Source organism: Gopherus evgoodei, chromosome 20 (genome assembly GCF_007399415.2).
Source record: "Gopherus evgoodei ecotype Sinaloan lineage chromosome 20, rGopEvg1_v1.p, whole genome shotgun sequence".
NCBI lineage: Eukaryota > Metazoa > Chordata > Testudines > Testudinidae > Gopherus > Gopherus evgoodei.
Window position 1 is genome coordinate 12,267,365 of NC_044341.1, and position 26,212 is coordinate 12,293,576.

General features: G+C 48.7%; 1 protein-coding gene and 1 long non-coding RNA gene across 2 annotated transcripts in view; both read left to right on the plus strand.

Moving 5' to 3' along the window:
• The first annotated feature begins 520 nt into the window (after positions 1–520).
• On the plus strand, positions 521–6,568 carry LOC115637595. Its single transcript, XR_003997303.1, has 2 exons — positions 521–657; positions 3,934–6,568. It is a non-coding gene; the product is annotated as an uncharacterized LOC115637595 (long non-coding RNA).
• Positions 6,569–10,753: 4,185 nt separating this feature from the next.
• EPB41 (erythrocyte membrane protein band 4.1) overlaps positions 10,754–26,212 on the plus strand; it is a 160,593-nt gene continuing 145,134 nt past the window's right edge. Inside the window, exon 1 of the mRNA XM_030538994.1 lies at positions 10,754–10,831. The gene's annotated coding sequence lies outside the window, so the exon portion shown is untranslated. The remainder of the gene's footprint in view (positions 10,832–26,212) is intronic.

A 26,212-nucleotide genomic window follows, 5' to 3' on the forward strand; every position in this document is an offset into this window, starting at 1 on the left:
GTGCCGTTCCCTGTATGACACCTGCCAAGGCGTCCCCCTTATTTGCCACATGGTCTGCTTGGGAGGACACCTCTGGGAGTGAGCACTCATGGCAGCAAGTGGGGATGAGCTGGGAATCGATTTCCTTCAAACGTTGCAAGGGAATGAAGTGTGTATCAAAGCGAGACACCGATGGTACAGGCAGGTGCTGGGAAAGCATTCTCAGTCCTGATCTCTGCAGCCCCCCAAATCCCAAACTCCCTACACAGCTCTGCCAGGGCCCCTCAATCCTGAGCCATCCCAGGTTCCCCCTGCGCAGCACAGCCGCTGCATCTCACTCCTAGCTGGCAAGCCCCCAGGCTATTCCACTGCCGGAAACTCTCCTGGATAGACTGCTAGCCCCATAATGGTTCTCACTGGCAAATACAATGCGCACTCATCTCTAGGACTCAGGCCAAGTCTCTCTTGCCCCTTCCTATTCTCCAGGCCGCATGCCAAGTCATGATGCAGCTTTGCTCTCAGCCAGCCAGACTAGCCTGGCTTGTCGGATGCAAAGGGAGTAGCTCTGATGCAGGCACCTGCCCCGTTCCCTCTAAATCCCTCTGTTCTTGCTAGACTGGGTAAGCAGGTATGAAACAGAGGCAGCATCAAGGCACCGCGTCATTCATGGCAAAGCAGGTAAGAGAGCAGGGAGGTGGTTTCTGCAGCTGAGCGTGCCTCCAGGGGCAGAAACATCCTCACAGGGGGGTTTTCCACCTGTCGCCTGCTCCCAGGAACAGGAGCAAAAGGGGCGTCAGAGTATGTGTTGTGAGCAGCGGATCCTCTTCACGGCAGGATCCAGACTCGCAGGGACTGATTCTTGTCTCCATTACACTGGCGCAAATCCAAAGTAACTCCATTGACTTGGGTGGAGTTACTCTGCATTAGCACTGGTGTCCACACTTAGGCCCGGGTTCGGTCCTGGTGCCAAGCAGATGCAGCTCCATTGATTTGAACAGGAGTTGCACCTGATTCCACCCGGCTGAAATTTGGGCCCCAGTATTTCAGTAGATTTCCTTGTGGATGCTGGACAAAATTAGCCCGAGATTTGCTCCTGTGTTTTCTCTCTCTGTCTGTCCTCTTTCACCCACGTGCTGCTCCAGCTAGGACTCCAGGCAAACAGCTGCTTCTGCAGAGCAGACACATACTCTTGGCCAATTAATCTTCCTCTGGTGATGAGAGGACTCCCTGCTGCCTGCCATGTCCAGGGAGCCCCTCTTCTGTGTGGGCAGCCTGCATGCCTCTAGCAAGCTTCCCACACCTTGGGAAAGCCATAACACATGCCCACATGACACAAGGGGGCCATGACATGTGCCCAGGCATCAGCGGGATTACGCCATCTGCCCCACAGTGCTAAGTGCTTCTGAAAATGTTCTATAATTAACAAGGGCTCCTAAAACTGGTACAGGGGCTGGTGCCAAAAATCCCACCAGGGTCCTCCTGTCACACTGATAACATCTGCTGTATTGATTGCAGATCTCTCTGCCAACTGCCCTCCTCCCCCATGATCTTCGCCCCGTCCCCCTCCGCTGGAAGCCAAAGGGGGCTCAGCAGCTCTCCAGAACTCGAGCATTGCCCCCGCCCACAGCTCAGCTGCCGTTCTGCTCGCACCAGGGCCAGCGTCAAGATCCAGGCTCTGGGACAGAGCTGATGGGCCCCACCCACTGGGTAGCAAACAGATTGCTGCCCTCCTGGTGGTTTTATACATCACATGACCTCCTCGCCAGCCAGTCGGAGTTCAGGATTGGCCATCGTGCTTAAGCACTCTGTTTTGCTCAGCATCACCTGGTGAATTTCGTGCAATGAAGGGGAGTCCTGACTGGCTGCTGAGGGGAGCATGCCCCCCTGGCCAATTAGCATGAAAAATAGCGGTGAGAATATTAACTCTCAAAATGACAGCAAGAGAGACTGAGCACAAAGCTACTGATTAGCATGAGAGCTCCTCTTTGCTACGTGGGTCTCTGGCCCACACGGCTCACGAGATGACCTGGATTCCTTAGCATTACCATTAGTGACAGTCATTCATTTGTCCAATCAAACAGGATGTGCTGTTTTCCAGTGCTATGGAGCTTTGGCTTTATTTTACACTAGTGCACAGGACTCCGTATTTTACCCATCTATACAAATTTTCATGACACTTTTGCAGTGAAAGATACCACCCACAAAAAAATACTTTCTCCTGCTCTGGCACCTTTCAGCTAGGCACCTCTGAGTGCTTTACATGGTAATGGCATACTGGCATCTCTCTCCGAGTGCGTCCTTCTTGTCCCGCATCTCAGCTTGCTTTCTTTCTTAATTTTTTTAAAAGTCTCTAGCTTGTATGTTTGCAAAGAAAATGTCAAAAATGTGACCCAGATGTGAGTGAGGCAGAGAGATTTGCTTGAGTTTGCAGAGGACATGTGAATTGTTGCAGTCATCTCAGTGAGGTGCTAACTCTGAGGTGCAGTGATGATCATGGAAATGCCTGTTTGTTAACTAGGTTCCTCACGTAACAAAGGAGAGGGTGAGTCCTAGATCTGCATTGCTTTCTGGGAGCAATTTCTCATTCTGGTGCCACAAGCTGGGTGGCGTTTGGGAGATGCCACCACTTATTTTTTTATCTCCCATCAAGAAGGACCCTGTCCTGAGAAGCCAATCAGAGCCCTGGGGAATAGTGAGGCCCCACTAAGGGGAAGCCAGGCTCAAGGCACCCTGTGGAGTTCAGAGAGCTGCATGAGCACATTGTAAACAGCCACACAATCTACTTTGAGCAGCCTCTCGTTCCAGCGACTCACATGAGCTGAGCTTATTTTGTGGGAGGAGTCTGGACAAGTACCACCTTCTGGCCCTCCCCCCGTTCGACCCCTGATTAACAAACATTAGTTAACCTCACAGCCACCATAAGGAAGGAAATACTGGCTAGTGTGTGCACCACTGCCCTCTAATGGACCAAAGTGGAACTGCTCAGCCATGTGTCATGGACTCCAGCTAGTGGAGATTCTCATTTAATAGGCCTGACCTGTTGAAGCAAGAAAGTCTGAGTTCTGACCCTCCTGTGGCTGTGCAGTTCCTCATGGACATGGCCTATCAGAATGCCAACTGTGACATCCTCGGTGACTGTGGATTTGTCAGCGTATCACCCCCATTTTACACACAGGGAAGCCAAGGCACGGAGAGGGAAAGGGATCTCCTGATTCCCAGAGAATCAGTAGCAGAGCCTGGAACAGAGCCCGGGGACCTGGCTTTACTCATTGCTTATGGTCCAATGAAAGCGCCTTTGCTCAGAGGCTTCCACTCAAAACTACCGAGTGGCTGAGGAAGGAGAACAAAAGGTTTTATGCGGGGTCAGCTCAATTGGGCCAAACGCTGTTGGGCTGCCACTCGCTAGCTCGCCCCCCTGTTTGGGTTTGTTTTGTTTTCAGCAGCCCTTTCCCTGCTTCGTCAGCAGAGCCATTCACTGAGTGGCCGGGCCTCAGCTGGTTGGAAAGTTCATGCACAAAGCTGATAAGTCCAGAGGCTGCTGCGGAAAGCACTGGGCCAGCTTCACTTGCACAATGCTAGGCCCATGGGCACAGGCAGGGCTCTCCACACTGCAGGAAGGGCCACTCGGACACATCATTTGCCATGATCACCCTAAGTGCCAAAGAGGGATGAATCCTATTAGGGCATCTGCTGGGCAGGCCAGGAGAGTTGTCTCTAGTGCAGTTATTAGTGCACTAGTTTTAAATGGGCCGAACAATGGGATTTCACCACTTCCCTTGGGAGGTTATTGCACCTTCTCTTTCATCTGAGGCTCTCCCAGCATTTCTAATGGTCATTTGCCTTTCTACAGCACCTTCTATGGAAGGTCTCAAAGGGCTTTACAAAGAGGACTGAATTACACCTCACAGCCTCCTCTCTGTGACATAGATAACGATATTTATCTTCCTCTTGCAGGCAGGGAAACGGGCCTGAGAACTGAAGTGACTTGCCGGTGGTGACGCAGCCAGTGAGTGGCTGAGTTAGGAAAAGCACTCGGGAGGCCTCACTCCCCGGGGAAAGTTTCTCTGAAGAAAATCTAGGTCGCTGCACAACGACTTGGGAAACTGAAATTCTGTAGAATGAAAATTAATCAGTTTCCAGGGGGAAAAATAGGATTTGATTCCAGTGGCCAAGATTTTGAGCCTGCAGTTAGGCTCTTAAATACATACAGAGAAGCAAGCTGCTTTTCAAATGTGCTGAGTGCCTGGCAGCATCCGACGAAGCCGGTGGAGTTACAAAACCAGCAGCGATGAAAGGACAGGAAGGCCCTGAGTAAGCAAATAGAGCAGCTGTTCTGCACCCAGCAGCAACTTACACACAACCGCCCTTATCCCTTAGAACGTGTCTGACTGAGAGAGGATTGCAATAGTAAATGAGCAGGAGCAACCATAACTGCTCTGCTCCTGCTCTTGCTTACCCCAAAGATTCTGTGGTGCCCTGTATCAGGCCAAAATGAGAGCAAAGCAGGTGTGCACCCCCACTTCCCAGCTATAACTGACCACAGATTTACACTGGTGTAACTCTACTGACGTCAGTGGCATCCTTCCTGCTTTACACCAGCTCAGTTTTCCTTAGACGGAGAAATCAGTGATGCAGAGTCAGTTTATTTCCTTGGTGTGTACCGTATTGTTTATTGACACTATCTACATCAGTCCTGGAACAAAGGGGGCTCCAAACAGCATGCATGCCATCACCCCCCTTTCAGAAATCTCAGCCTGTATGCCAATGCCGGATTCCCAGGAAGCCACTGTGCCCCAAGAATTGGCTGCGGTTACAACGATTAAAACTGAGAGATAACTCTTGCCGTTTGCAGCAGCTCCCTGCAAAGATGAGCTCCACAAAACCAACAGAAATCAAAGGTGCAGGAACTAGGAGTGCAGGGGGGAGTTTTTACGCAGCACCAGCATCAGGCCTCCATTCCCCAGCACGGGCCTCAGGTCCCAGCCACTGGTCCCGTGCCCCACTCCCTGGCCACTGACCCTGTGCCTGGGGCCCTACTCTTGGTCCTGCACCTGGGGCTCTGCTCTTGGGGCAATGGCCCCACTCCCTGACCCTGTGACTTGGGCCCTGCACCCAGCCCTGCACTCCCGACACTCTGCTCCCGGGGTCCTGGCCACTGCCCCTGTGGCCAGAGCTCTGCTACTGGCCCCACATGCAGGGTCCTGGTTGTGGGAACGCCCCCAGCCTTTGCCCCCTTGCCCCTGTCCGGGTCCCCCCCTCCTGGAGACACAGCACTGCTCCCGGCCTCAGCTGGAGGGTGCAAACAGGGATAAGGGGGCTGGCTTTCAGCACCCCCACTATTAAAAGGGTTCCAGCATCACTGACAGAAATACAGCATTTCTTAGAAGACTGCGCACTGCTCGCATGCTAGGAAAAATAACTAGCAGGACTGTGTTACAGTCTAATGAGTGTGATCTGCCCAGTGAGGGGGTGTGATAGCAGATGCAGCAAGAAATGTTGACCTGAGGGTGCGAGGTAAAGGAGGTGTGTGTATGTGTAGTGGGGGAGCTAATTTATTTGCCCTTTAACTGCTCTCCTGTTAGTTACTACCATGGGAGTTGCACTCCTTCGCATCAGTTCTTCCTTTGGCCTGCTCTGTCCATGGTATCTGGATAGATGGTGACTGATTTTTCCTTATGGCAAGGACGCTGTGTCCACATAGCTGCAACCATCATGCAAGATAACTTAATAAGTGACTGCAGCAGGCAGTATCTGGCTCTTGCGAGGCCAGACCTCATTTGGTGAGGCCATTAGACTTACCCTTGGTTGAATTCAAGAAGGGGGCTGTGGGCCTTTAAGTTTCACCTGGGCTGTTGGAGACGGGCAACATGGGGCTTGATTTAAACTCCCTTCTGAAGAAAGACACATCTAAGGTCCTGTCCACACACAAAAGGGAGCACATAAGAGCTTGTCCACACGGGAAAATGATTTCAAGCCTTAAGAGACAGTTAAAAAGTGGCACCTGCTGTGCTGTTTTCTTTTGTGGCTGGTTGGTGTGCACAGGGGCAAGTCATGCTTGAACTGGAGCTGAAGTTTGGCATTTCCATCCTGTGAGAAACGCCAACACTGGTTTTCTTCCCAGGTCAGGAGGAGAAGCTGAAACGCCGAAGGCTTTCGCGCGACGAAACGTTCCAAGCCATTTCCATTCAGAAATGTGGAAGGGTTTCGTTTCAACATTTTTCATCACAAGGGGATGTCTCACGTGCATGGTGAAGTTATTAACATTGTAACCATCCATGGGCACTTAGGATAGTTGTTCCTACGCTGCATGTGAAATTTAATGCAACAACAGCAGGGATAGAACCAGGGGGCAGATTGGGAGGAAAAAAAATAAGCATGGGATTTTGTCCTGGACTCCACCCACAATTCAGGCCCCACCCACTTTTGACATCAAAATCAGCCTCCTTTTCAAGACCTCCAGTGAAGCTTTTTACAATACTCCTGTGAAACGCTTACGGTGCTACACACAGTCGGTTCTGAAGAGCTTCACAATATGATGGTCTCTCTTCTTTCTTGAATGCTTTGGCCAACAGTAAAATTGTTAACAATGCTGGCATTTAAATGGTCATCACTGGACTTCAGAGACAGCTTCCTCTTGAAATGAATAGAAGCAGGTCACTCTTCTCTTACGGCTGTAAGGTTCTCAAACTGGGGGTTGGGACCCCTCAGGAGGTCACAAGGTTATTACATGGGGGGTCGCGGGCTGTCAGCCTCCACCCCAAACCTTGCTTTGCATCCAGCATTTGTAATGGTGTTAAATATATAAAAAAGTGTTTTTAATTTATAGGGGGGGTCGCACTCAGAGGCTTGCTGTGTGAAAGAAGTCACCAGTACACAAGTTTGAGAAATTCTGTGTTAAACTGTCTTCAGACTCACGCAGATCTCACTGTTCAGTTTACACTTGTTTCACACAGCATACACTGCTGTAAGGCTGTCATAACAGAGTGGTGAATCAGGCTGTATAGATGTAAATGAAAGTTTAGCTCAGGGTTTCTCAGACAGGGGTTGCCGCTTCTGTAGGGAAAGCCCCTGGCGGGCTGGGCCGGTGTGTTTACCTACCGGCCGATCGCGGCTCCCACTGGCCGTGGATTGCTGCTCCGGGCCAATGGGAGCTGCTGGAAGCAGTGCGGGCCGAGGGACTTACTGGCCGCTGCTTCCAGCAACTCCTATTAGCCCGGAGCAGAGATCTGTGGTCAGGAGGAGCCGTGATCGGCTGGACCTGCAGACGAGGCAGGTAAACACACTGGCCCAGCCTGCCAGGGGCTTTCCCTACAGAAGTGGAGACCCCTGTTTGAGAAACCCTGGTTTAGATTCTGAAGCACAAAAGGCACAGTCAGCAGAAGAAAGGGCAGTCCAACCCCAGAGTAGGACTCAGATATTTCCACTCCAAAAGCACAGGCCCAGCATTCCACTTGAGCTAGCAAAAAAATCGGTTATCTGTTAACAGTTTAGGGTCATAGTTTAGAGGAGATCAGCTGCCATTTAGGCACAAATATAAGTGGACGGATTTTTCCAGAGAGATCAGCATGCGGGTAGCTATTGGGAGCTGAGGTGTTTGAAAATCTGGGCCCAATTATGAGTGCTGAGAATTTAACAATCTAGCCCTGAGCTCTTCTGAAAAAGCCAACACTTAGAAACCTCAGAGCATTTCTGATACCATCTTGTTGAGAATTGTGCTGCACATACACATTAGCAAGCATATCACAGTGTCGTGTAGTTCTACATTTCCTTTTCTTTGGAGATTTCAAGACACTTTATAAACAATATTAACCTCACAAATGAAAGTCAGTCATTATGTAGTCTCATACATTAGTACGGAGCATGTGCTAAACAGAATTTTCCATCACTAATTTTTTTTTTTTGCAATATGAAAAGATACAACTTAATTTGTTATATGTCTAGGAGCTTTTAAATAAGCTTCTACAGCAGAAAAATATTTTTTGTGTGCCCTTGCATAACTCAAAGGCCACTGAACGGATTTTGCTCAGTTTTGAAAATATAATAATCTTTGATCTGAAAATAGATATGGAAAATTCTAGGCCAAAATGTGAAACTTTTCCGAAAGTTAGGAGTAATTGGAAGCAGGGGATTTACAATGAAAATTCCTCTGTAAGCTCAACTACAACATCTACTATAAAGTGATAATACAAGACTGCAGAAATGGAGCCACCTCTGAGGAGAAAGGTAGCAACAAACAGCACAACAGTTGGCGAGGGCGGCAGGAGCAGGACATATCAGCGAAGGAGACAGTGGCACAGTTTTCTTATGAAGAGATCATGAAATCTTTAATATTCACACAGAACACATGGAAGGCCTCATATGAATGATTTGCATGGAACAGCTTAGGTACTAGGGAAGGGTAAAAGGTGGAGAGTAACTTGTTGGGATAGGAACCTCTGAGTCCAAGAAGGGGTAGTATTTTAAATCTGCATCTTAGGCCACTATCCCCTCCCCTCTAACAAGTGTCTGATATCACAATGCTTTGGAAGGGGTGTACCATTTAATCAATTAGCCCTGACCTGGGACCAGGGCTGGCTCCAGGGGTTTTGCCGCTCCAAGCAGCAAAAAAACCAAAAACCAAAAAAAACCACCGCGATCGCGATCTGCGGCAATTCAGCGGGAGGTCCTTCGCTCCAAGCGGGAGTGAGGGAACCTCTGCCGAATTGCTGCCAAATAGCTGAATGTGCCGCCCCGCTCCAGAGTGGCCACCCCCAAGCACCTGCTTGCTAAGCTGGTGCCTGGAGCCGGCTCTGCCTGGGACATCTCTTACAAACAATTAACCACAGTATCATGGAATAAAGGTCAAAACATTATAGCTTAAATTAGTGCTATGACAGCAACAATGCTGTAGACTGAGTACTGTGGTATCATTGTATGTAAGAAGGATGGCCACAGGGCCGCCCAGGGGAGGGGCAAGTGGGGAAATTTGCTCCAGGTGCTGGGCCCCACAGGAGCCCCCACGAGAATATAGTATTCTATAGTATTGCAACTTATTTTTATGGAAGGGACCCCCAAAATTGCTTTGCCCCAGGCCCCCTGAATACTCTGGGTGGCCCTGGACGGCCACCTAAACATACTTCCAAGTTGCAGTGGTGCTACGCCGAGGACTGTCCTACCAGGCCTTTAAATGATATGTTCAGGGGTGATACTATATGGCGGCATGGCCTCTTGATGTTACAATGTGAGAACCTTCATCCTCCAGGAGAGGTTTGACAGGCAGGAAAAGAGATTCCAGACACGTCCCGTTTCCTCTAAGTGCAGTTCCTGCATCTCTCTAGCCTAGAGGTGCATCCATGGTGAAGTCTCTTTTGGCTGGATACGCACCCACAATTGTCAGTTGAGTCCATAGGTTAGGGGTGCTCCTGGATTCCTCACTGACACTAAACTCTCCCATGGCATCTGCGAGTAATACATTCTACCATTTCCGCCCGGCGAGGAAACACCATCCCATCCTGTCAGATGATGACCTGGCTTTGGTGATATAAACCTTTGTTACCTCCCTTCTAGACTACAGCAATGCAATACTGATGGATGTGCAGCTATCGGTCCTTAGGGAACTCCAACTAGTACAAGAGGTTGTCACATAGCCTCAGCAACACAGGTTACCGTGAATACATCAGACCTGTTGCCCATTCTGCACTGGCTTCCCGTAGAATATTGAGCCAAGTTTAGGATTTTGGGGCTTATCATCATGGAGTTCAATGACCTGGTCCCAGAAAACCTGAAGAAACCTAAAGCTTTGGGATAAGCATCATGATTGACTGCTCCACTCCTCAGGCACGATGGAACATTCTGTCACAAAGGTAACACGCTGTGCAGGAGGCAGAACTTTGGAGGGGGCTGGTGTGAGACTGTGCGGTGAAATCCCACAGGATTAAAGGAGGACCCCAAACAGCCACGCCTTCTGCTCCAAGTGCCAGGCCTGCTTCTTCAACTTGCCTTCTCTAACACATGCAAAGCAGCACAGACAGACTTGTGTTAAAACCTCCCCATCAAAACACTCCACTGCACACACATTTCTCCTCTTGCAGGGAGGATGTGAACCATCCGTGAAAGGTATTAGCCACGTTGTTTAATGCATTATTGGAAAGTGCTGAAATCCTACGGTGAGGAGGGAGGGACAAGAATCTAGCTGTCTAGAATGGAAGTGACAGGTCCAGGAATAGCTTGTGGGTAACCCACCGCACCCCCATTCCCCCCATGACGATGCCTGGTCACAGCATCCCCACCGGGCACCATGATGCCATTGTTGGGCCGTGGCTGTTGGGGGCTGGACTCCTGCTAGCCCAGCCAATGGCGACGTTGCTCCCACTGAATTAGGGTCTGTTGCATAACCAGGCCGAGTGAGAGAAATTTGGGGCCCCAAAACATTGCGTGTGCTGGGGCCCTGCCCCTCCCATTTCTCCCACTTCCCCCAGTGACCCCCGTTCTGGGGCCCCAGGACAATTGCCCCCCTTCCCCCAGCCCTGGCAAGAACAGCCCCCAGCCGGGGTAGAAATCCCCCTGCCTGGCTGACCACCTGGCCAGAGCTGCCTGCTTTGGCCCCGCCCTCTCCCCGACATCACATCTCCACCTGCCTGCCCCGCCCACTACAGCGGCCTCTCCGAGGTCCCGCCCTCCCAAGGCTGATAGGCGGCGCCGGTAGCCAATGGCGGGGCCCGGGGAGGGGCCAGGGCGGTCTCGTGACGTCAGACGGGGCAGGGCTCCCGCCCGGGCAGGTGGAGGGGTGTTCAGAGCGGCCGGTAGCGAGAGGCGCCTCCGACAGGGCGAGGCCAAGGGGGGCTGCCTGCCCCGCCCCGGGTGCGCGGCCCAGGTAAACAGCCGGGGGCAGGGACCCCTGCGGGGCCTTGGGTGGGACCCTGGGGGGGGCAGAGGGGGCGCAGGGGGGCAGGGACCCCCGGGGGGGCAGAGGGGGAGCAGGGACCCCATGGGGGGGCCGAGGGTAGGGACCTATGGGGGGCAGAGGGGGAGCAGGGGGCAGGGACCCCCGGGGGGGCAGAGGGGGCGCAGGGGGCAGAGGGAGCACAGGGAGGCAGGGACCCTGGCGGAGGCAGAGGGGGTGCAGGGACCCCCCGGGGGGGCAGAGGGTAGGGACCCCATGGGGGGTGGGCAGGAGGAGTGCAGGGGACTAGGGACCTCTGGGGAGCAGAGACCCCTTGGGGGTGGCAGAGGGGGGAGTGAGGGGGGCAGAGACCCCTGGGAAGGGCAGGGGGAGTGTGTGCGGGGGCAGGGATCCATGGTTTTTCGGAGGGGAAGGGAATTAGGGGACTGAATCTCTGACCAGAAAACTCACCTGGGGCTCTGGGAGTCAGACCCCCAGAATTTCCCCCGGGGACTAGCAGGGAGATTGGGGGAGGGTCCTGAGAGCTGGGGAGGAGAGTTAGAGGGTGCAGGAGAGAGAATGACCCAGGGTGGCTCAAAGGAGTGAGGGCTGGGTGGGCTAAGGAGGGTACCCAAGGGGGAATGAGAGGCAGAGGGGGATTGCAAAGGGGAGAATACCTAGGGGAGGTGTGTGTTGGGGGAAGAGCCCAGGTCTGGGGCTGTGTTTGCTGTGCGTGCAGAGGGATAATTTGCACTCTCCCCCACCCCTGCCTGTCTGGTTGCCTTGTTTTCCTAGTGAGTATGGGGGATTGGAGGGGAAGGGGAGAAGGGATATGCCAACAGTGACTTGTTGCCTCAGCTGGGGTATGCCAAACATGCTAGTGGTTCTGGGAAGATTTGAGGGCTCGAATGACTTTGCATCTCTGGTATTTTGGCTATGTGACATTTGCCATTACTCAGCAGTTGCAGGGAATTGCCGTGCCTTGTAAGTGATGCACTTAGTTTTTAACCCATAGCCAGGATCCTGTCTGTATGTGTTCAGATTTTTCAGGATATTTTCTAGTTTTCCCAACTTTATGCAGAAGGGGCTGGAAAGTTCCTGCATGAATTCATGGGCAGCCTTTGCAATGTGGCATCCACTATTCTAGCCTATCATGCCATCTCCAGCTTCCTTTCTCTCATCTTCCTGCATCTCCCCTTTCCCCCTGCCATATAATTCTCTTTGCCTGAGTGCTAATGTTAAAATGCACTGTGAGTCTGCAGACTTAGCAGGGCAGGGAAGGAGTTGGCACTTGGAGGGTGAGCAGGAAACCAGATTGTTGTGTTCAGAGGTACGCTCGTGCCAGGGCAGCATTGCGGAATTTCTCTCTCCCTGTCTGTCACTTGGAGAACAAACACTCCTCCTCCTGGCTGCTTGCAGATATAAACCAACCCAACTTCAACGTGTTGTACTTCATCCAACAGCCTCTGGAGAGGATAAAATAAACCCTGCACAGGTTGCAAAGCAAACTCTGCTAAGAATGCAATAATTCTTTTATCTTCAGCTCTGAGTAAATTTGGAAAGGCTGACAAATAACTTGTGGTGTAGGTAGCTCCGGTGACTGAGCTGTTGATAACGAAGCCTGTAAAAACTTAATACTTGGTGAGAAGTATGGCAGAATAATTCTGGAAGTAATCTATTCCAGTGTTGGATCAAGGAGAACAGGGGTTCTCAAATTTTTACAAAGTATAAATAACCTTTTAATGGAGCCATTGGATTATACCTTCCCTCTCACAGCATACCTGTGACAAGTTCAGCAATTGCTTGCAGGGGAGAGTCCTATTTAAAATACATTCTGTTGTATTTTTAGCATCACTTAATGTGATTGATCTGCTGGAGATGTGCGGGAGGCAGAGCCAGTACCATGTGATTAACCGTAATTTTAGGGCCACCCACAAATACTCCATGCATTATGGTTTAGGCTGTGTTGGTATTTGTACCTTGATGCCATGGTGATTGGCATCAAGGTACCTCTGAATGTTTTAAATGGCATATTGATGTATATTTAGGTTATTTTACAGTGTTGGTATATTCCACATACTTACCTCCACCTGAAGATGCACATTGCATATTTAATGGTATATTAACTCTTTACCCGGAAGGAGTCTTCAGCTGACTAGCTTCCAAACATGGGGCCTGACTTTATTCCCCAGAGGTGTTGAGAGCTTGCTTCTTTTTCAGGACTTGTGGCTGGGAACCCATGAAATCGGGCCCAAAGTTTTTTTTTCCAGCTACTGCATTATTTCTCCCCTTGTCCTTAGAATAAATACAGGCAGTCATGGATGGAAAGGCCTTGTGTAGTTTCCTTACTCAGCTGTTAAAAAAAACATGTAAGCCCATTGTAGCTTGCAGGAGAGAGATGCATGGCCCATGTGATTTAAACAGGTTGTTGAACCCAACAGTTTTGTCCTCTTGCCAGTTGCTGTGCAGAGAGGTCTGGACGGATGAATCCCATTGCCACAAAACAAAGCAAGGGAAAGCTCTGTCCAGCCCCAGCCCTCGCCCGTGCATGGAATGTACAGCCCAGTCCTGCACCACTAAAGTCAGTTTTGCCATTGACTTCAGTGGAAGAAGCAATGAACTCATGCACAAAGAGAGAGGCGTTGTGGCATTAACTTTCCTGCGTGAATACCAGGCTACAGTGGGACAGGGTAATAGGTTGCTGTGGGGAAACTTGGAAGGCCTGGTGGGAGAGGGGTGGGCATGAAGGCATATGGTAGCATGTTGAAACTGCACTGCCACCCTCCCTGCCTTTGTGTCAAGTATCAGAGGGGTAGCCGTGTTAGTCTGGATCTGTAAAAGCAGCAAAGAATCCTGTGGCACCTTATAGATTAACAGACGTTTTGGAGCATGAGCTTCCGTGGGTGAATACCCACTTCGTCAAATGCATGTAGTGGAAATTTCCAGGGGCAGGTATATATATGCAAGCAAGCTAGAGATAATGAGGTTAGTTCAATCAGGGAGGATGAGGCCCTGTTCTAGCAGTTGAGGTGTGAAAACCAAGGGAGGAGAAACTGGTTTTGTAGTTGGCAAGCCATTCACAGTCTTTCTTTAATCCTGAGCTGATGGTGTCAAATTTGCAGATGAACTGAAGCTCAGCAATTTCTCTTTTTGAAATCTGGTCCTGAAGTTTTTTTGCTGCAGGATGGCCACTCTCAGGTCTGCTATAGTGTGGCCAGGGAGGTTGAAGTGTTCTCCTACAGGTTTTTGTATATTGCCATTCCTAATATCTGATTCGTGTCCATTTATCCTTTTCCGTAGAGACTGTCCAGTTTGGCCGATGTACATAGCAGAGGGGCATTGCTGGCATATGATGGTGTATATTACATTGGTGGATGTGCAGGTGAATGAACCAGTGATGGTGTGGCTGATCTGGTTAGGTCCTGTGATGGTGTCGCTGGTGTAGATATGTGGGCAGAGTTGGCATCGAGGTTTGTTGCATGGATTGGTTCCTGAGCTAGAGTTACTATGGTGCTGTGTGCAGTTACTGGTGAGAATATGTTTCAGGTTGGCAGGTTGTCTGTGGGAGAGGACTGGCCTGCCACAAAAGGCCTGTGAAAGTGTGAGGTCATTGTCCAGGATGGGTTGTAGATCCCTGATGATGCGTTGGAGGGGTTTTAGCTGGGGACTGTATGTGATGGCCAGTGGAGTCCAGTTGGTTTCTTTCTTGGGTTTGTCTTGCAGTAGGAGGCTTCTGGGCACACGTCTGGCTGCCTTTGTAACCCATCTCCTGGCCTTATAAACCCTTGCATGGGGTGCAGCAGGGTGTGCAAGGTTGCTGCACTCCAGTGTGGGGGTGAGTGGATGCCATGTGAGGGAGAAAACTAGGTTTAGTGCGAACTCATCCTTCAAATGGATCAGTCAGAAATTTTGAGCCCCTTCTTGGCTGTTCCTGGGCTGGTGAGGTTCAAGGTTCAAAAAAAAAATAATAAGGGGGGCAGGCTGGGTCATATCTGGAGAGGCTTGGGGTCAAGGATGTTCCTCCTTGTGCCAACGAGACACTTGTTACACTGCAGTGAAAAACCTGCATCTGGCCCATGCCAGCTGGCTTGGGCTAGGGGGCTGTGTAACTGTGGTGTAGATGTTTGGGCTTAGGCTGGAGACTGGTCTCCAGGACCCTGCGAGGTGGAAGAGTTCCAGAACTGGAGCTCCAGTGTCTAAAGGAGTTAAACAGCCTGCAGCCCGAGCTTTGGGAGCATGGCGTGGGCCAGCTGCGGGTGTCTAATTGCAGTATAGACGTACCCCTGTTACATGATCCCCTCATAGTCCTCATTTCTGTGATCAGGGAGGAGAAACTTGGCAAGCATACAGTGGCAACTGTAATGCAGGGCTGAGGTTCCCTCTTTTGCTCAGCACTGTTTACCATGCCCTTCCTTTATCCAGTGCTCAGCATGTGCCCTGGGCAGGCTCAAGCCCAGTACGTGCATTCACAGAGGTGAGAATGTTGAGACTACAGACCTCTGTGTGGGTTGAGTCTTGCTCTGTTTATTTCAATGTGTCGCTGTCTAAACAACTGCATTTGATATGTTCTTGATTTGGTAACAAAAATGCGGGGCTACTCCGGTGGACAGTCGTTGCACTCAATTATCGTTCTTCCTCAACCAGTTTCTTTCAAGCTTGGCAGCTCCCTGGCATTCTTCACAAAGGGCTAGGCACATGCTGCTTCGAAACTGTAATGCTGAGTTACATAAAGAATCTGGATTCCTTGAAGCGTGAAATGACTCTTTTTTTTGTGTTTTGATCATGTTTTGAATTGTTACTTTCTCGCCTGCCTCTTTTTTTAAGCAAAACTTCAGCTCAAAGGCCAACCTTTCTAGTGAGTGCCTGAAAATATCGGCTTAGAATGAAAGTACTTTCTGATCCGTGGCTTTAGCTGCTAGCGTGATGTTATCATACCTGCCGCCTCTTGGATTTTAGTCAGGGAGACATGGCAATTGTCTAGAAGCGATCTCTAGTCACATGACGTTAGCCAAAGCTCAAGGTGTGCCTTGGGTCAGTGTGTTCATTTGAAGTCGATGGCTGACCTGTAGAGGGCGCTTGGAGGATAACAGAGATAATGGTGATTGTGTTCTAGGATATGGTGGTTTTTAAGCTGATGTGTAATTAAACAGTTGTTCTCTGGCACTCCTGATGGCCTGATCTATAGTTACTATCTGACTAGCTGTTTGCCAGAGGAAGAAGGTGCAGGTGTGTGAAACTATTATTTTCCTTTTTCTGGTATCAAACTAGCCATGTTCTACAGCTGTACAACTTGTTTTACATTTGAAGTGACAGTTTAACTCTGGCTGTGCCAGTGGTTCTCAAACCTTTGTACTTGTGACCACTTTCACACAGCAAGCCTCTGAGTGCAACCCCCATTATAAATTAAAAACACTTTTAAACATATTTAACACCATTATAAATGCTGGAGGCAAAGTGGGATTTGGGATGGAGGCCGACAGCTCACGACCCCCTATGTAATAACCTTGTGGCCCCCTGAGGGGTCCCAGCCCCCAGTTTGAGAGCCCCTGGGCTATGCAATTCCAATCGGCTGCAGGAGAAAAAAGCTAAAAGATTTGATCACAAAAAGTTCAGGAACTGAAGGGGTTACTAACCTCCCTTTGAAGGCTCTGAAAAGTGACTCTCAAAAGGCACCATATGGTTCCATGTCTGTTTCTCAGGGACCCACTTCTCAAATGTGGTCCGTTTAAAGTAAAACTCTTCTGTCAGAAAACTCGCCCAGAACTGTGCGAGTCAACCCCCTGCTGCGGGCAAGGTAGCCTGCTATAAACCATGATATGTACTGGTACATCTGGTTTTAAGCAGGAGTCAGTTGTGCTGCTGTAGATAACAGGTTACTCTTTTCATGCTAGGAGTTGGCGCTGGTGGATCTGTGCTGCGGGCTGCTCTTGATGGCTGGGCTCAGGGCAAATCTTCAGGGCTGACAAGGCCTTAGAGTAAATAGTTCTGTTGATGATAAGGGGGGAATAGACTCCAACTGTGTTGGCTCTGCTGGGGCTGAACTGTTCCTTAAGACACTAAAGTCAGCTGATCTGCTCTGTATATGCATTGCCACGCCTGCTGAGTGAAAAGGTGCCATTCTCTCTCATAGCCACAGCAAGTCTAAAAGTAATTGTAAATCAGCTGACAGTGTCTGAGGCCAGTGCTGCATGGAAAACTGTCAAAGGGTGCGTGGGGCCCTGGAAGCTCTTTCTCCTGCACGCACGCTGAAATCAAATACCTGTGCTCTTGATGAGACTATTCCTCCCATCACCGCTTTGCCATGCAGGCAGAATTTGGCTGTTTTAACCCTGTGCCTTGCTCCCCAGGCTGTGGCTGACTTGCTCATGGGTCCTTCATGCTGGAAGGCCAGCTCGTTCAACACCTCTGACTGCCCTGGCTTTGATGGTATAAACGGGGATAAGCATGATAGTTCCTTGCTACTTCTGCTGAGTGTCATGGGTAGAGCATCATCCTTGGTAGGTACCTCTACTTGTAGGGAGAACTGGAGAAGACACACCACGCTGGCAGCCATCAGAATTTCTGCCTGGGAGAAAGGCCTGTAGTTGGTGGCAGGGTCTCGGGGGTCGTAGAGTTGGTTAGGCTTTGCCCACCTGGAAGTGGCAGTCCTACCCAGCTTTCTCTCCCAGGGAGCTAGGACATAGGGCTTTCTGCTCTGTTTGCCCACTAGAGGCTGCTCATGGAACAGGCTGAAGGAGCTACTTGTTTCTAGCTTGGACTGTGAACGTTAGGGTCTCCAGTCCCCTGCGCTGTGAACAGGAGCCGCTCATGTAGAACATTTGGGTGCTTATTCCCCAGTAGTTCTTCCCTCTCAATCACCATCGAGACAGCAGAGGAGTGCCCCAAACAGCAGAGCCGCAGAGAATGAGGAACACGGTCTCTTCTCAGGACTGCATTAGAACTCTGCACCTCATTACGGCTCAGTTAGAAAAATGTAGGGGACTTGAGATTCTGCCAAAACATATTGCTAAGGGGAATTGATGTAGAGGTTTGGGAATGGATATGGAGCGTCTCTCAACTGGGGTGCCAACTCAAATCCAGCTGAGGTTAGCGGTGACTGAAAGACTTTGCTGTCTGATGGCTTTTTGGTGGCATATGTGGAATGAATTTGTTGGCATCTCCTTTAATTTCCTAGTGGACAGATGTGCAGATAACAATTGTCTGACACTAGCTGGGCGCTCGCTGGCAGTTGTGGCAGAAAAGCCAAGGATTGCATGGACCATGGGGACAGAATAGATGTTTAATGCCCAGGAGTGGTCTCCCTGTAGGCTAGAGGGTGTAACGTACTGGCATGGCAATGCAGAAGAAGCTGCTGTGCCCTGTGTTCTGTTTGCATACGCAAGGGACCTCACTTTGCAAGGCAGTTATTTGGGTGCCTATTACAGTGTAAAAGTCACACTTTTTTTTTTTAGTTTATAGTAAAAAAAATTACTATTAAAATAATCTGGGAAGATAATTAAATAGCAGTAAAGGTAAGTACCTAGTCCACTGCTGCTTAGTAGTAATTGCAGTTTAGAGTCACTGGCAATATATTCAAACGGCAGCTCGTGGTACAGAACAGCAACGAGGCACCTTTTTTGCGCATACGTGTACTTTGTGTAAAAAGAGCTGTATTGCTTTTGTTCCAACATTGGCGTAACGGTAGTATGAACTCTGCCAGAAGGCTTTGGGGCAGAAACAGGCAACACTGCTTGTGGAAGGCCAGTGCTTTACATAATTTGGGATTTACAAAACAAGCTCAGAGGCTTGGCAAATCCTGTTTGCTATTGTCACTGCTCAGAGTTTACTGTACTACTTGGGTTCACTTCCAGATTTCTGGGCTGTCTGAGGAAGATGCAAAGAGCCTAGTCAGAAGAGTCAGGTGTCTGTGACATTTAGTCCACCGGCATTCCCCAGATGAAACTATTTCAATGTTTCACAAGAGATTTTGAGCAGCTTCATGCAGTTTTATAGGGCTTGGTCTCAGGACTGTTCCTCTATCCACTTAGTGGTGTTTGTTTTAATCGTTCTGATACTCTGGAGAAAATTCTGAAAGGTCACTCTTGTGTGTGTTGGGGAGTGTGTGTGTGTGTGTGTGTGTGTGTGTGTGTTGGGGGGGTGAGTGCAATCATATGGACTCCTATCCCAAGTGTGTGATCAAATTTAGAAAGTGCCAATTAAAAACTGGCCCTGATTCTCAGCCTCTTCTACCTTGTGCTGAGGCCAGGAATGGAGGGTGAAGATGGCATTAAGTCAATGTTGTGTTCCCTGCATTGGTTCCCCGCCAGGGCCAGGCGGGTCCCTGCTGTAAGTTAGAACAATCCTAGGTGGTGATGGTTCTAAAAGGCTGCACTTAGGTGCACTTCCTTTGGATGATTGTCTGCTTTTGACATGTCCCCTACATTGGGGATTGGCGGGGGTGTGGGGTAGCATAGATCCAGTTTGGTAGCTGTAAGCCAGCTGGGAATCCTTTTTTACATCTGGCTGTTCCCTGAGGGGCTGTTTCTGTTGACTGCCAGACACCTTTGATTCTTAGTCAGTTATTTCAAATTCTGATAACTAACATTTGCACATGCAGAGCTGCTTGCATCTGAAGGATCTCAAATGTTTTACAAACACCAATTAAGCCACCCAACAGTCTGTGAAATCAGTTAAATAAAAGAACTTTATTAAAATGTTCTTTGCTTCTGCTTGTACTTTTAAATAGGTAATTAGGAAATTGTTCCCCTCTTTCTTTTTAATTTATGAGCTTATTCCTTGTAAAATATAACCCTCTAGCATTGTTTTCAAACAAGCCCAATTCTGTGCTTCCTTGGTATATAGTAAAGTAAAATTGGGAACCCAGGCATCCTGAAGACATGAATAAATCCTCTTCTTATAGGTGATTTATAACTCATTTCACATAGGCTACTAGGTAGTCATTACTTTTTGCCACAACTGATTTGAGCCAGATTTGAACAAGTAATCTAGAACTAAGTGCGCCATTACCAATGCTTTGAGCAGCTAGTACTGCCAGCTGCAGCGTAAACTAAGTGGTTTGTGAATAGTTGAGGATGTTGCATTACACATTTGCAGGCGTAGAAGACGACCACTGCAGAAGTTGTGAACTCACTGCAGCCCTGTCGTGAGTCTGATAACTACGCTGGCTTCTGCAGAACTCCAGATCTGCCTGGTATAGGAAATAAGGTTGACAACCCTCCAAGATTGGCCGAGAGTCTCCCGGGATCTGCCTCCATCTCCCAGGGTCTACTGAAAACAAGCCAGGAGATTTTAATAGGATGTTTTAAGAAAAGGACATGATCATGCTGGGGAAAAAAAAATTCTCCAGGGATAGCTTCAGTCTGAGTTGGCAACCCTAATAGGAAACAGCAGGGTGGCTTGATGGCCTGAAGTGCTGCTACGGGCGTTAATTGCATTGTTAATGCTCTAATGCATTTCCATACTTAAAATGACTCCTGACCCCATGTAGCAACCAAAAAGTGGGAGATAATGGCTTTATACCTTGAGGCAGATGGCAGCTGATAAAACAAGAGATGGGGAGGCAGCGTTGCCTAATGTCATGGCGTCTATTCCTAGCTTGCTGTGTGAGCTCGCTTAACTGCTCTGTTTCCTCCTCTGTCAAATGGTGCTACCTCTTGCCTCTCAGGGCTCTGTGAGAGGATCAATAAATCAGTGTTTAAGGGCTTTTCATTTCTCTAGCCTCTATATCCAAGAATCTTAGTGGTGGTACATTTTTTTTTTAAGTTAGCATTTTGACATGTCAGCAGAAGAACCCTTCAGAACTTAGGCTCCTTTGATTAGTAACGATAAATCTCTGATGGGGCCAGGTTCTATCCTAAATTACACCCACGCAACCCACAAATGTCAGTGTTCAGCACGGGGATAAATGAGGGCAGAAGCTGACCCATTCTTCAGCCACGTTGTGCTGTAACGTGACTTTCTCTAGCACTGTTGATGTTGTGCTGGATGCGCGTGTCGGTGACGTGGAGGTAAACCTCTCCCGGATGGTACGGATTGTCCTCATCCAATGTGCAGGCTTGTGCATAGCCTAATTCCAGGCTGGCAGATGGGGTCAGTGCTGCTTGGGGATTTCCTCAGATGTAGGAGGGAGGCTTTAAATAAAAGAAGGAATCATTTGTAGTGAGTTGCATAATTTGAAACCAGCTCCATCCAAACACTGACTGGCTCTGGGCTCAGCGAGAGACACTTTCTGTCCAAACAAAAGTTTATTAAAAATCACAAGTGGTACAAAATAGTCTTAAAAATCGAGCTGTAGCAGCATTACTGAGACTTGGTATGTGATTGATTGGGAAGTTTGCTACCCAAAAAAACAAAAAAATCAATGTGACTACCGGTGATTTTGGGTGCCAACCATGAGACACCTTAAAGAGGCCTGATTTTTCTGAGGATGAGTGTTCAGCATTCTGACAATTGGATCCTTCTAAGGGGTTTCATGTTGGGCAGGGCACCCAGTATCGCTAATGACTCTTGAAAATCTTGGCTCCTGTGTGATGACCAAGGAATGCAGGCAAGACAACACTGGCTCGGTCTAGCTCCCTGAAGCCCTCAACTCCCCTATCTTCAGTCCCCAGCTCTGCCAGTCCATCTAGGTCTCTAACAGCAGAATCTGCATATTTGTGATCTGGGCAGAAAACTGGTGGTAGATGTCTACTTAAGAGTAACTGACAGCTCGCTTGTGGTGAGCACCTGTTCCTTATCATGTACTTTTAAACAGCACCTGAATGTGCACGTGGGGTGCATGATGCATCCGACGAAGTGGGTATTCACCCACAAAAGCTTATGCTCCAATATGTCTGTTGGTCTGTAAGGTGCCACGGGACTCTTTGTTGCTTTTTACATGTGGGGGTTGATGAAATCCTTCCAAGCAGGCAGTCTACAAGGGAGAAAGGAGATCGTAGAGTGAAAAATCAAGCCACAATTTGCCCAGATATCTTCCCTTAGCATCACTATTTTCTACAAATAGTGACATTGTAGTAGCTTGCTTCTGTAGGGTTGGCAGCCATGAGAACTCTGGTAACTGACACCTGGAAAGCCGACTCATCAGGAACGCATCAGCCGTCACTCTGTAACATGTTATCTTTTCCTATTTTAGGAACGAACCCTTTTATTGTTAAGCTAGTGAAGCATGCACGGCAGCTTCTTCTATAGCAAAGAGTGCAGATCGAGCAACATTGGAGGAGAAAATCCAAGTCTCTTCCCCAGCACAGCATTGGCTCTGTTGCTTTCTCTCTTACAGTAGCTACTGCATATATTTCTGCCACCCAATTGCTAAATGTCTGTAAGTGGTTCCTGAAAACACTAAAGAAATGAGAAAACAAATGCCATGTACACAGTAGCTAATTCTCCCTTGTAGCTTCCACGCTGCCTTCCTTTTCTGCGCACCTCCCTGCGCGCTGTAGTTCAAGTTAGTTACAGCCCTGAGCACAACAAATAATGATCATATACAGACGCGCTCGGCAATTCAATGAAGAAGCTCATTTGCACAGGGCCGTTAATTCCCTGTATGTGTTAATCTCTGAGACCATCTGTGTCCCTGCCTAGGCTGGGGAGATGATAGAACTCTTGGGATTTATTCCGGGAGGTGAACATGAAGAGTACTGCCTGCAGATACCTTCCCTGGGTCAGAGGAGGACAGCCTCGTTAGCTTTGGAAATAGCTGCTCACATTTTAGTCAGGCTGGCAGCTTTGTAGCTAGGAAGTGCCACTGGGATCCAGGATGTGGGTTTTCAGAGAGCCAGTGTACTGAAAATAAGAGAGAAACATACAGGTCCTTGTTAGCACCTTCCACCCAAGGATCTCAAAGGGCTTTGCTGGTCAAAGACCGAAGGCTCATGACACCCTTGGGAGGTAGGTAAGAATTGGTATGCCCCGCTTATAAATGGGGAAACTGAGGTGAAATGATGTATCTGGGATTGAAGAGCAAGTGTGTGGCAGAGCCAGGATTAGAACCCAGGGGGCCTGTCTCTCAATCCTTTGCTCTGTCTGCTAGAAGCACTGCTTCCCTGACTTCTCATATGCTGGGATTTTATTGGAGGGAGAGAGAGAACAGATGGTCTTGGCTTAAAGGAGGCGGCGGGGGGCAGACGAGGACAGGACGGGACTTAAAACAACTGTATGTGTGAGACCAGCCCTTCAACCGTGAAGTGTCAGTCCTTGATTGCGCTGCCTCTGCCAGCAGCAAAGGGCTCGGATTGCTTTGGTCACAATTGAGTGCCTCCGGGTAGCTGACACTTGGAGTGATGACAGACCCAGGGAAGGCAATGCCCAGAGAGGAGGTGCAAATCCTGGAGAAGGACTCCTTTATTCACAAACCAGAGAAACACTCTAAATATACTGGGCCTAGTGCAGTACAGGCAAGGCTGCTGCTCTTTGGGGATCTGTGCTTGGATTTTCCCCATTACATCTGTTCAGTTGATCTAATCTGAAGACATGTGGTTTGCAGTGGTCACATGTCCAAATACTACTTTGCATCAGATCACTGTGAAACCAGCCTGTTAGTCTGTAAAGCACCAGGGTTGTGTGGGGTCTGAGCCTTTACTAGGGGTGAAACAAGGCTGAATGCAGCTGCTACTCTCCCTTCTTTCCTTTGCTTTTGGGAATTTAGTTTCCCTTCCTCAATAGCTGATGAAATTATGACTTGCCAGGCAAGGGATCTGAGCTGGGGTCAGTAAATGGAGATGGGGCCTGGCATGGGAGTCTCTTGGGCACTTGGCCCTCCAGCTAGTAGATGGAAGGGGAGTAGCATTTGATAGGGGAAGAAGAGATGTCACCTGCCTCTTCTAAGCAAAGTTTTTACTATGGGGTAAAGGTCCACGGGGCAGACATTCTGACTTGTCAGCTCTCTCCCCTCCATTAGTGCCCTGTAGTGGGGTGGAGTCAGGGTAATTCTAGGAGAGAGAAGGGGGAATGTGGTCTTGGATGGGAGTAATGAGGAAGGGTTGTGTGTGTGTGTGTGTGTGTGTGTGTGTGTGTTGGGGAGGCAGTCCCCTCATGCCTGATTTTCAGTTTCCGAGAGTGGGCTTTTGTTATGGCGAGAGAGAGAAAAAGGTGCTTTAAATTCCAGATACAAAGCAGGCCCCTGCATTGTCTATGCCCTGGATTTTATAATGAGGCTGTAACGTCTGCACCGGGGAGGAACGCTAGGTGGATGGAGGCAGCTTGTATCACAGGTCCTCTTAGCTAACCTGAGGTGCCTGTTAGCCTGAGGAAGTCTGAGTGTGTCTCTCTTGCTCTCCCCCCCCCCACTCCATGGGTTGAGCTCACTGCCTCTGTCCTGCGTCACTGGTAAGGTCTCGCACCTGGAATTAGAATCAGAGTCTTAGGATCTGTATCTGAGAGGTCTTGTCTACATGGCAAGTTGCTGCACAGCAAGTGAGGGTGTGAATCTACAGCACAGCAGCTTGCTGCATGGCAGCATCTCATGTGAATACTGCTACTCAGTGTAAGTCCTGGAGTTTGGCTTGGCATGCTTTGCTTGGACATAGTGGTACATCTGGTGCTCTGTTGATTCACGCCCCGTCCTGCGGGGCAGTGGCTTGCCATGTAGATGAGAGATTGTGACTCTTTGAGGCAGGGACTGCTTCTTTGTTACGTGTGTGTGTATAGCATGTAGTGGAATGGAGCTGGCACCTCTATGTGCTACCGCAATATAAATAATGATCCTAGGTTTTTCGGAAGAGGGTTGAAGACCAAACTGAGATGTATACAGTGAAAACCGGAAGGTTGGTTTGTACCTGCCCATTTTTATTTCTGGATTGTGATGCCTGTAACAAGTAACTATGTAAAGTCCTGCCCTTTTACGTCCAGGTTCTTGCAAAAGCAGGTCAGGGTCCCACAGCGTATTACAGCAGCTGTGAACAGCATCCCGGTTACGGATTGCAGCAGTGGACTTCCCATGCAGAACAGATAGAAGCCTAGCTACTAATGTCACAGCTGGTGCTGGAGGGCTGAGGTCACTATTCTAAGGCTTCCCGCAAAATTGTACAGCCCCTAAGGGAGTATTTTTTTACACTGTGATTAAAATACTTTCTAATCCTGGTCACCATAGTAATGAGTAGCTTTGCAGCCCCACTCTAAGCAGCCTTACTGCCTCAGTGGTAGCTTCCTAATATAGCTTAGGAATTCAAACCATGCACGGGCTCTTTTAAATTAGGTTTGAAAGTGACCTGCAAAGGTATGGAAAACATAAATGTGTCCTGTTGGGCTTCTTTATGCTGGATAACTAAGAACTGGAATTTTTCTCTTTATTTTATTTTCAAAGGCCTGGTTGTTTACTACCTTTGGATTATTGGGCCATATCCTAAAATGAGGTAAATCAGTATGTCACTGCCAGTTTACACTGGGTTAGGGTCTGGCCCATCAATTCTTATCTTCCCTTATTTATGCTGACAGAGCCAGAGAACTAGAGGAGCAGCGTTCTCAGCCCTCAGCTGAAGGAGGAGGGTGGTTTAATTTTTCACAAGGAGAGCTCTTCTCCCAAGTGTTTGCCAGGCTCTTGAATTCAGTAGATGTTAATTTAAAAAAAAAAGAAAAAAGAAGGCAGTGTGTTAACAGTCTGGTTGAAAATGATGATGACTCTTGACTGTGCAGGTTTCAATCTTGGTACTTGTAAGGATTTCCCACTAATTCTCCAGTGGGCTATAGTCTTTAAAAATAAAAATAAAAATGCTAGACAAGATCTAAATTTCTGATGTACAAAACCAAAGCAGGATAAGAATGGCCATAACTGGTTCAGATCAATGGTCCATCTAGCCCAGTATTCTGTCTCTAACAGTGGCCAGTACCAGAGGCTTCAAGGAGAATGAACAGAACAGGGCAATTATTGAGTGATCCATCCTGTCATCCAATCCCAATTTCTGCCAGTCAGATTTACGGACACCCAGAGCATGGAACTGCGTCCCTAGTGATCTTGGCTAGTAGCCATTGATGCACCTGTCCTCCATGAATGTATCCAATTCTGTTTTGAATCCAGTTATACTTTTGGCCTTCACAACATCCCTTGGCAATGAGTTCCACAGGTTGACTGTGTTGTGTGAAGTAGTACTGCCTTATGTTTGTTTGTTTTTTTTAAAGCTGCTGCCTATTAATTTCTTTGAGTGGCTCCTGGTTCTAGTGTTGTGTGAAAGGGTAAATAACACTTCCCTATTCACTTTCTCCACACGATTCATGATTTTATAGACCTCAAGCATATCGCCCCTTTGTTGTCTCTTTTCTAAGATGAACCGTCCCAACCCTTTTAATCTCTCCTCACATGGAAGCTGTTCCATACCCTAATCATTTTTATTGCCCTTCTCTGTACTTTTTCCAATTCTAATATCTCTCTTTTGAGATGAT